The sequence below is a fragment of the Rana temporaria genome (genome assembly GCF_905171775.1).
Source record: "Rana temporaria chromosome 4 unlocalized genomic scaffold, aRanTem1.1 chr4n, whole genome shotgun sequence".
Lineage (NCBI taxonomy): Eukaryota > Metazoa > Chordata > Amphibia > Anura > Ranidae > Rana > Rana temporaria.
In genome coordinates, this window is record NW_024404448.1 from 205,227 (window position 1) to 214,343 (window position 9,117).

Consider the following 9,117-nt stretch of genomic DNA (forward strand, 5'->3'; position numbering starts at 1 on the left):
GAAATATTGGCACGTTTCGGTGTAACCCTGGATGTCCGTGCTCAGCGGGTCCACAATTGGAGTTATCAGCAGAGGAAGCCACCGCGGTCGCAGATGTATGACCTCATCCATTTGGCTAGGAAATGGCTGCAGCCAGAAACTCTGTCCGGACCAAAAATTTTGGAGCGAGTAGTCATGGACAAATTTCTTAGGTCTCTTCCTAACACCCTGCAGAAATGGGTGAACCATGGTGGTCCGGAAGCTGCAGACAAACTTGTAGACCTGGTCGAAAGGTACCTAACAGAGAATTTGTCCTCTTCCACCAGAGACGCACAGACTTTCCACCCCAAGACCAGACCCTCCCCACCTATAGATAAGACTGCATCAAGGGATGGGGGTGGAGAGAGGGACCAAGGAGCAACTAGAGGAATTATCGGGACTACGGCTAATGTTTGGCGAGAGCGGCCTGGAAGACCCATCCCACAGAAGAGGACCAGAAGGTTGATTTGTTACCGTTGCCGGGAAGAGGGACATGTAGCAGCGGTTTGCCCAGCGGGTGATGAACCCATGCAGTGTGACTTTCTGACCGAGAGACGACAGTCCCTTTTTGCAACCACATGCACTGCAGTAAAGGGAAATGAGAAACCGTTATATAGAATGTGCTTAGATGGTAAAAATGTTGTGGTATTGTTGGATTCGGGTAGCCTGGTCACCTTAGTGAAAAGTGACCTAGTGGTGGGAAAACCCTTACATCCGAGGAAAATGGCTGTAGTTGGTGTACATGGGGACACTCGAGAATATCCGGTGACTACCTTTCCTTTGAAACCTCCCTCGGTAACTTGTGTCACCAGGTGGGTTTAGTTCCCAAACTGCCATATGACGCCATTGTGGGAAGGGATTTCCCAAAATTCTGGGAACTCTGGGACTGCCCAGATTCCCCAGTAGGTGGTTCCCCTGAGTCTGAACCATCTATTCCAGAAATCTATAACTGTGAGGTTTCTCCTGAGTTTCCATTCTCAGTATTAGCAGGGGAAACCCCAGTCCCAACGGAGGAGCCTGCTACCTCAGAAGAGGAACATCGGCCGATAGGGTTTGATGACCTCGAGGTGCACAGAGAAAACTTTGTCACTGAGCAATTGAGGGACCCCACATTGCTAAGAGCCCGGGAGAATGCAGTGAAGATACTGTAGATGGGGAGTTAGTTAATCCTGACGAGAGGGTTGCCCGCCCTTACTTTATTATTGAAAGGGACCTGTTATATTGAGTGTCACAGAGGATAGAGGACACCATTGAGCAACTGGTAGTGCCTAAACCGTACCGCAAGATGGTTTTGGAACTGGCCCATGGGCATATTCTTGGGGGACATTTGGGAGCAGAAAAAACCCGGGATAGGATCACCCAGAGGTTTTATTGACCTGGGATCACTAAAGAAGTGGAATTGTACTGCTCTTCCTGTCCAGTGTGTCAGATTACTGCACCATGCCACATTTCCGCAGTCCGTTGGTACCCCTGCCCATTATCGAGGTCCCTTTTGAGAGGATCGCCATGAACCTGGTTGGCCCCTTACTGAAGTGCACTAGAGGGCACCAGCACATCTTGGTAATAATGGACTATGCCACCCGGTACCCAGAAGCGATTCCTCTCTGAAACACCTCTGCTAAAACCATTGCCAAAGAGTTATTTCAGGTTTTCAGCCGTGTGGGTCTTCCTAAGGAAGTCCTAACTGACCAGGGCACCCCGTTTATGTCTAGGGTGACCAAAGAACTTTGTAAACTCCTGAAAGTGACCCAATTACGTACAACAGTATATCACCCTCAGACAGACGGGTTAGTGGAAAGGTTTAATAAAACCTTAAAACAAATGTTGAGGAGGGTGGCCGATAAAGATGGAAAGAATTGGGATTATCTGCTCCCTTATCTGATGTTTGCAATAAGAGAGGTTCCCCAATCGTCCACAGGGTTCTCTCCGTTTGAGCTACTGTATGGGAGGCACCCTCGGGGCCTACTGGACATTGCCAGGGAAACATGGGAGAGTGAGAGTTCCCCTCATCGAAGTGTGATTGAACATGTGGCCCAAATGCAAGACAGAATTGCCCAAGTGATGTCGATTGTGAAGGAACATTTGGCCCAAACCCAATTGGCTCAACATAGGATTTATAATCGTGGGGCCCAGGTCCGTTCCTTTGCACCTGGTGATAGTGTGTTGGTGTTGGTCCCCACGGTCGAAAGTAAATTCCTAGCCAAATGGCAGGGTCCATATGAAGTCTTTGAAAAAAGTGGGAGTGGTGAATTATAAAATTAGAAACGAAAAAAAATAGAAACAAATTTTTTTTTGCGCTAACCAAAATAATGAGAATAAATTAAAAAAGTGATAGTGTAGGTACGTTAATACCGAAGGCAGCAATAAACAGTGTATATACACATAAATAGCATAGAAAAATAAAAAACTGCGCCAACTCTAATAACCAGCCCGTGATGCTGGAACAATAATCAATATGAAAATATGTGAATATGTCCATATAAAGTGTCCAAATAAAAAGGGCACCAAAATGAGTAACAAAATTCTGGCACTTCAGTTCAGATAACACCACGGTGAGGGTAATACTTGATCAGTGAAGCCACCACCACACAGACAGCCTCTTACCAGATGGCTAAAAGGGAATAGCCATAAATAAGGTGCACCACTCTCTCGGGGATCCTGATCGTTATTTATCCAGGGAAGGTGTCTCCAGAGGGGAAGTGCCTGCTATCCAACGAATCAGCCAAAGCAGAGTGACAACCTGTCCACTCGGGGGGATTACGTGGTCCCGTTAACCCAAGAATGAAAGAATGGACCAATAGTGTGATACCGTATGAGGGATTTTAATAGATAAAAACGAATGTACTTACAATGATGTAAAGACAATCAGACATAAAAGCATTTGCCGGCCGGCAACGAGAGCCCTTCCTCGTTTTGTATAAAGCGCGGTGGCGTCACTGAGCTCACGTCCCAGACGCGTTTCGTCATAGGCTGACGTTATCAATGGGGATGGGCTAGACAGTGACTCCCCGCTATAAATACCCCGCCTCATTCTGACATGCAAGGAAAGGTTAGAATCGAAAACCGCCATCTTAAGTGAGGGAAACGGCGGCAATGTTATCCCATACAAGACTCCTATGTTAGATGAGTCCGCATGAAAATAAAATTGTGAATAGTAGAAAGTGATATAACTTTCGCTTGTGTATCACAACACTCGGACCTAAATATTGTAAAATACTGGTTGGGAAATACCCAGCTTAAACAGAAGAAAAAAGTAACGACCAAAAACAAATATAATAATGTGATCATGTGAAAACCGCACTACGTGCACATAGATGACACCTAGTGGGCAATCAAAGTATTGACCGCTGGAATGGTCGACAAAAAATTACATTCCGACTTTAGAAAAAAGTGACTAATTAAAGAAATATAAAGCTGTAAAGCAGTATATAAAAAAATATTCTAATGCCCATAATTATGGGCTAATTCAGAATCATAATCATACTAGCGGTCTAAGACTTTAAAATAGCCACCAATAGGATTAGTAAAAAAATTTAAATAAATAAATATAAAAAATCTTTCTTATACTTAATAAGTGTATAAATATGTGTAAAAAAATTTATAAATACATATATTTTATAAAAAAAAAACTTATATATACAAATTCCACATGATTCTTATTTTTGAGATGTGCCAAATAAGTGAAAAAACGTGCAAATACAAAATAAATTGAGACCCAAAAAACAGTGTGGAGAAAAAAAATTTCCCTAAAAAATCTTAGACTCCCAATCTATGCATGTCACAACCAGGTAAGGAAACCAAAACCTAAAATATCACTTTAGAATTTTTTTTTAAAATCGAGTAAGATTAAAAAATTGGATCAAGCATAGGGTCAAGCATTATTAATAAAGGCGTTTACATCAGTGTCTATATTTAAACCGTACGGGGTATAGGTTTTCAATCTGTGTATCCAGGCCATTTCACATTTTGAAATTTCTCTCACTAGGGAGCTGCCCCGCCAATTTGGTTTAAATTTATCAATCCCCAGGAAAAGGGTCCCCTTAGGGTCTCGGTCGTGTTTGAGATGATAGTGTTTGGACACTGAATGGTCTTTAAAGCCGCCAAGAATATTTGTGATATGCTCATTAAGGCGTACCTTAAGTGGGCGCTTAGTCCGGCCCACATACTGCAGGCCGCACGGGCACTGCAGCAAATAGACCACACCTTCAGAAGCGCAAGTGATCATAGGCTTTATAGTGTGTGTCCGCTGAGTAACTGTACTCAAAACAGATGTAGATCTCCTGTTTCTGCAAGAATTGATGGAACACACTCTGCATCTCCTGCACTGATAAAAACCTGAAAGTTGATCGAAAAAAACCCTAGTGGGAGCTGGGGGATTAAGAACATTAGGTGCAATGAGCCCACGCAGGGCCGGAACCCCTTTGAAGATGACCCTTGGCCTTTCGGGTAGCAACTCTTTAAGAACCGTGTCATTCCTCGCAATGTGCCAGTGTTTACTGATTAGATGTTTGATGCTCCTATGCTGAATGGAGTATGTAGTGATGAAGGGGACACCCACTGAGAAAGCATCACGATCTTGGGGGCCCCTTTCTGTCAACAACTCCTCTCGTGTTATGTTCCTTACAGATTCCAGAGTCTCACTTAGGAAGCCCTTCTGGTAACCCTTGTCAAGGAAACGGCGAGTCAAAACATCTGCCTGTTTAAGGAAGTCATGGGGGTTTGAACAATTCCGACGCAGTCTTAAGTATTGACTCTTAGGTACTGCTTTGAGCCACGAACTATGATGGCAACTCCTTATAGGAATAAAAGAGTTGCGATCAGTCACCTTAAAAAACGTAGATGTGACAAACTGATCATCCACCAGCTGTATATTTAAATCAAGATAATGAATTTCAATTTGGCTTGCCTCATATTTAAGATGTATTCCCCTTTGGTTGTGGTTCAGGGAGACCATGAATTCAGCCAGGTCATCATATGAGCCTTCCCACAGGAGAAGGATGTCATCAATGTACCTAGCCCAAAGGGCTATCTGGGGTACATCTTTGGCATAGATGACATGCTCCTCCCACTTGGCCATAAAGAGGTTGGCTAAGCTGGGCGCATATTTAGCGCCCATAGCTACTCCCGTTTCTTGTCTGTAAAAATTGCCCTCAAGCCAGAAATAATTGGAGGCAGCAGCAAATTTAAGAAGAGCCATAAGAAACTGAATCTGTTTTGTAGGAATAAGGGCACCCTTATTAAGGAAATATTCCACAGCCTCAAGACCTAGTTTGTGAGGAATGATGGTATACAGTGACATAACATCTATGGTAACCATCCATACATCAGTTTTTGGGGAGATACCAGACAGAAGGTTAATGATGTGCCTTGAGTCTTTGACATAGGATGGTAAAGTTTGTACCAACGGCTGTAGAAAGAAATCCACATATCTGCCCACCCGGGACGTGATGGAATCAATCCCACTAATGATGGGACGTCCCGGGGGGCAGACTGGGTCCTTATGCAACTTTGGTAAATAATAGATTGTGGGGGTCCGAGGAGCCTTAGGAATTAGATAGAGCTTCTCTTTCAAATTTAAAATTCCTTCATAGTAGCCCCTTGCCACCAAAGCCTCAAGTTCCCTTTTATATCCGGACTTGGGGTCACCTGGTAGCAATGAATAAGTGTTGGTGTCACCAACAATATTGAACATTTCCTTAAGGTAGTCGTCCTTATCAAGGACGACAATACCCCCCCCCCCTTATCAGCTGGTCTGATAACTAGCTCCCTGTTTCTAAAGAGAGAGTCTAGGCCCTCCTGTAATGTTTTATTTAAGGTGGCTTTTTGGACATTGATCCTATCAAGGTCACGTAATAAAACGTCTCTAAAAACCCTTAACGATGGTGCCAAAGGGCCTAGAGGGTTAAAAAGAGACGCGTTTGACAACCCTGAATGAATATATTCATTGGACATAGTTTGGCTAGTAGAAATACCCGCCATATACCGTTTTATACTAAGTTTTCTAATAAATTTGTGTACATCCATATAAGTATGGAATTTATCCAAACTTTTGGGTGGAGCAAATTTCAGGCCTTGATCTAAAATGAGCTGCTCGGAGGTAGTTAAAACTTTAGAACTGAGATTGAATATTCCCTGTCCTGTCGTTAGGTTTTTGGTCGTTTGTGCTGTTCTGACCCGCCTCCCCCCTCTGACCCCTCTCCTCTTTCTACCTGACGTTTTTTCCTTGTGTGGGTTTGTGAAAACCCCAACTATTCGAGCTATTGGGCATAATAGGAACCCTGTTAGGGGGCCTATTGGGACCCTGATGATTAGAGGACCCACCACCCCCACCCTGATGTTGTGGTAGGGGGTAATGGCTAATGGTGTCCCTCCATTCACCCTCTGGTCCATCTCTATCCATTAGCGGAAAACATTGTAGTCCCACCCGGGTCCCCCACCAGAGTGATAATAGGAGGGTGACTGGGGGTCCCAATCATAATCGGGACCTTGTCTCCATCCATCAGTTGGTTCAGTATGGGGTCCCCTCCCTCTTTGATTACCATAGTTCCACCCCCTCCCCCTTGGTTGCTGCCCTCCTTGGCGAAGAGGTACGCCCAGATAATGGAATCCAGATTCCTGTGTATAGCCAGCCCCACTAGGTGCCCAGGGGCGGTTAGAAGCGGATGGAGCTCTCCCTCTATGATTACTGGAGCTCCTTCTTGGAGATTGGTAAGGGGGATAGCTCCCCGTTTTGGGATGTGGTGGACCCCGTCTAGGGGCCACCGGTTGGGGCAGCGAGAAATTAGGAGGCCCGACAGCTCCCATCTGGGAAGATGAAACCTCCATATCGGTGGTGGCTGCCTTAGCTTGGTCTTCCAATAATTTTTTCTGCCAGTTAAATACAATACTCTCATGGTAATCACCCAAGTCCCTATTATATTTCCTCTTTTTCTTTGCTCGCTGATCTCTATCCTCTTTTTCAAGAGTTTTGAGGAGATTTTGTGATTTGACCTTATAGTCCTCACTTTCTTTAAGTGGATTGAGTTTTTCCTTGATGAGTTTGATTTCGTCATCAAGGTTGGATAATTTAGTGTTTTTCCTTCTCACTAAAAATTTTAAAAAGGAAACCCCCGCCTGGTTAAAATATTTATACCATTCCTCAAGGTCTAAGTCACCCTTCTGAGGGGCCACATCCCACCTTAAGCTCCTGGGGACCATTTGATGACCAATATATGTCTCCAGGTAGGCAATGTCCCATTTAGTGTGATTTTCAGAGATCATGAGGTTCTTTAACCTAGTAAAAATACCCCCTAAATCATCCACATCATCATCCTTGAATTTTTCGAACACCCCGTCGAGGTTAACTACGTTGGTAGCTCGAAAATCAAATATATCCATTCCCAAAAGGGAGAAGCAAGTGGTAAGCTGCAAAAATGTATAAACACCAATGTAGAAACGAAAAGAAATTTGCGCTAACCAAAATAATGAGAATAAATTAAAAAAGTGATAGTGTAGGTACGTTAATACCGAAGGCAGCAATAAACAGTGTATATACACATAAATAGCATAGAAAAATAAAAAACTGCGCCAACTCTAATAACCAGCCCGTGATGCTGGAACAATAATCAATATGAAAATATGTGCAAAATATGTGAATATGTCCATATAAAGTGTCCAAATAAAAAGGGCACCAAAATGAGTAACAAAATTCTGGCACTTCAGTTCAGATAACACCACGGTGAGGGTAATACTTGATCAGTGAAGCCACCACCACACAGACAGCCTCTTACCAGATGGCTAAAAGGGAATAGCCATAAATAAGGTGCACCACTCTCTCGGGGATCCTGATCGTTATTTATCCAGGGAAGGTGTCTCCAGAGGGGAAGCGCCTGCTATCCAACGAATCAGCCAAAGCAGAGTGACAACCTGTCCACTCGGGGGGATCACGTGGTCTTCGCTTCTGAAGGTGTGGTCTATTTGCTGCAGTGCCCATGCGGCCTGCAGTATGTGGGCCGGACTAAGCGCCCACTTAAGGTACGCCTTAATGAGCATATCACAAATATTCTTGGCGGCTTTAAAGACCATTCAGTGTCCAAACACTATCGTCTCAAACACGACCGAGACCCTAAGGGGACCCTTTTCCTGGGGATTGATAAATTTAAACCAAATTGGCGGGGCAGCTCCCTAGTGAGAGAAATTTCAAAATGGGAAATGGCCTGGATACACAGATTGAAAACCTATACCCCGTACGGTTTAAATATAGACACTGATGTAAACGCCTTTATTAATAATGCTTGACCCTATGCTTGATCCAATTTTTTAATCTTACTCGATTTTAAAAAAAAATTCTAAAGTGATATTTTAGGTTTTGGTTTCCTTACCTGGTTGTGACATGCATAGATTGGGAGTCTGTAAGATTTTTTAGGGAATTTTTTTTTCTCCACACTGTTTTTTGGGTCTCAATTTATTTTGTATTTGCACGTTTTTTCACTTATTTGGCACATCTCAAAAATAAGAATCATGTGGAATTTGTATATATAAGTTTTTTTTTATAAATATATGTATTTATAAAAATTTTTACACATATTTATACACTTATTAAGTATAAGAAAGATTTTTTATATTTATTTATTTAAAATTTTTTACTAATCCTATTGGTGGCTATTTTAAAGTCTTAGACCGCTAGTATGATTATGATTCTGAATTAGCCCATATTTATGGGCATTAGAATATTTTTTTATATACTGCTTTACAGCTTTATATTTCTTTAATTAGTGACTTTTTTCTAAAGTCGGAATGTAATTTTTTGTCGACCATTCCAGCGGTCAATACTTTGATTGCCCACTAGGTGTCATCTATGTGCACGTAGTGCGGTTTTCACATGATCACATTATTATATTTGTTTTTGGTCATTACTTTTTTCTTCTGTTTAAGCTGGGTATTTCCCAACCAGTATTTTACAATATTTAGGTCCGAGTGTTGTGATACACAAGCGAAAGTTATATCACTTTCTACTATTCACAATTTTATTTTCATGCAGACTCATCTAACATAGGAGTCTTGTATGGGATAACATTGCCGCCGTTTCCCTCACTTAAGATGGCGGTTTTCGATTCTAAC